Genomic DNA, 2,808 nt, shown 5'->3' on the forward strand with positions numbered 1-2,808 from the left:
AATCCAGGTTTTTCTCCTTAAAATGAGAAAATCTGTTTTTTACTGCATTTTTCCATGGCAAATGGAAAACCTAATCCCCAGCCATCAATACTAAACCTTAAAATGGATGCAGATATATAGGCCTGCTACTGCAGTGTCAAATACGAGGGGAGAGACAGAGTTAAAAAATAAGCTCAAAAATAATATGCAACACTTGGGCTGATTAGTCTAAAAAGGCTGTTGCATGAAAGTCATATTACTGAATAGATTCCATCAGCTCACTATGGAATAAAAAAGCTTGCCACTTGCCTTTTGCAAGTTTCATTTGCAACGCTGGTGGACTCTGGCAGGGATGGGAGGGAGAAGAGGAATCAGCTAGCAAGCTGAAAAGCAAACTCAACATGTACTGTCTCATTAATGCTCTGAAGTGTAGAACAGTTTTAGTACAGCAGATGTTTTGTGCTCAGTGTTACAATCCAGGCTGGAGATTAGAAATGTTTTATGGTTTAAACGGAAAAATTAAACTCAGAGGTTCAAATTAGGAATAAGCAAGCATACTTCAGTTCTAGATGGAGGGGAGGTGGTGGGGGCAGTGGAAGAGAGAAGAAAGGGGGGAACAGAGAGTGAATGCATTTCATTTACTAAGGTGCAAAAGCTAGGGTACCAAACCTCCCAGTTTCACTGGTTCAGTCTCACTTGCTGTTGGGTTACAGTGGTGGAACACAGGACAATAAATAATAGAGGATTCACACTGTGCAAAAGACCCAAATAACTGTGTGCTTGCATCTCCTAGAAACAATTCTTCAATGTGGGTGATGCAATTATCAGACAGCAAGCCTAAAGGAAGAAAATTGAAATCACTGTACTTAACACAGTCCTCTTCACCCACTTTTTAAATTGTTCCCTTTTTTGGTGAGGAACAACTGCTGCTCTCCAGTTAGGCAGTGCCCTTTCAGACTGTTCATACTTCTCCAGAAAGGGAGGCTGATAATGTGACTATATATTACAGCAAAACATTTATATTCATTTGCAGTGTGGCCATGTGTCACTTAATCCACGACTAAAGAACAGCAGTCAACTCAGAGATACATTTCCCCTACAGGTGTGTCTCAAAGAGGTGCCCAAGTGGCTGCCCTTTGGTTGCCAGGTGTTAGTGCACCAGCACCAGACAAGTTACCCTTGCTGCTCAGCAAAATAACTTCAGACAAAGCCACAGCCAACCCAACAGGTTGGCTCAGGTAGTCCCAGTGACAGCAGAGGAAAAATTCAAACTGAAAAAGGAACTGTAGCCTGTACGATAGAGATAATGAAATAGGACTTTGCAAGCCTGTCCTCAGGGAAGAGAGTGGAAAGCTGGGCATATAAAAGACCTACCTTACTAAACTCAGACCAAAACCTAGTAGAAATACAGGACTGCTTCTGATAACAAGCAATGCTAGGCTGCTGATTAAACCTCTCCCCTTCCCAAGCACTGACTGAAGAGAGAAAGGGAAACTGTATGCAAGAGAATAAAGCATTTAGAAATCCCACATGCTTTGTGATTATACCAGCATTAGAGCAGCTAACTTCTCCTTCTAATTAGATGTTTTCCATTCAACTTTCATCATGATTTATCTGATCAAATCCATCACCTTCACCTTTTACTTTCAGTAAAGATCCCTCAGGATAAATAATTTGTTGAAGCAAGATAGTTTAATTCACTCTATAACCTGAATCACAAAAACAAACAGACCAGTAGGTCTTTTATATATCTGGGACGCAACCTCTAACATTCAATACGGACTCTCTTACATAAAAAGCACATTATTTTACTCCATAGCCAGCTCTCCCATGATATACACCTGACATAGACATGAAGATTCATCCAAAATGCAGGATGAAGTGAAGAAAGCTCTGCCATTCATCAGACCCACTCTGTCGACTCTCTCTCTCCATCTCCTCTAGCGCTTTCTCATCCAATTTATGCAAGGTTTGGCTAGTTACTATGGTTGAAAGAGCTACTCTGCAGTTTTAAAGAAAGTCTATACAAGAGAAAAAGATTAAATTTCCTCTTAGAGTTTTTCCATTCTCTTTTTTTTGTAAGGCCCCAAGAGACATTTGAATGGTATCATGGGATATGTAGAATTACTGATCTACAGGCTCTGATATTTGTAAAGAAGAAAAATTAAAGCACAACTCTTCAAGCAATGCAGCTCTACTGACATCTAGTGCAACATGGGCTACCAGCACTCTGACAGGATTACATCTCTACACCCCAAAACAAATCTTATTTCATAGATTTCATAGACAGTAGGGCTGGAAGGGACCTCAGAAGATCATTGAGTCCAGCCCCCCACCCAAAGGGCAGGAAGTCAGCTGGGGTCATAGGATCCCAGCAAGATAAGCATCCAATTTGCTCCTGAAGGTGTTCAATGTAAGTGCTTGAACCACCTCCGATGGCAGGCTGTTCCAGACCTTGGGGGCTCGGACAGTAAAGAAATTCTTCCTTATGTCCAGCCTGAAACGGTCTTGTAGTAGTTTATGACCATTCGACCTCGTCATCCCTTGGGGCGCTCTGGTGAACAAACGTTCCCCCAGATCCTGGTGGTCACCCCTAATAAACTTATAGGTGGCCATCAGATCACCCCTGAGCCTGCGCTTTTCCAGGCTAAGGAGCCCCATGGCTCTCAGTCTGTCATCGTAAGGTCTGTTTTCCTGACCTCTGATCATGCACGTGGCTCTTCTCTGGACTCTCTCAAGCTTCTCCACATCCCTTTTGAATTGTGGAGCCCAAAACTGGACGCAGTACTCCAGCTGCAGCCTCAGCAAGGCCGAGTACAAGGGGAGAAT

This window comes from Gavialis gangeticus, unplaced genomic scaffold (genome assembly GCF_001723915.1).
Source record: "Gavialis gangeticus isolate Ggan-Ray unplaced genomic scaffold, GavGan_comp1, whole genome shotgun sequence".
Classification (NCBI taxonomy): Eukaryota; Metazoa; Chordata; order Crocodylia; family Gavialidae; genus Gavialis; species Gavialis gangeticus.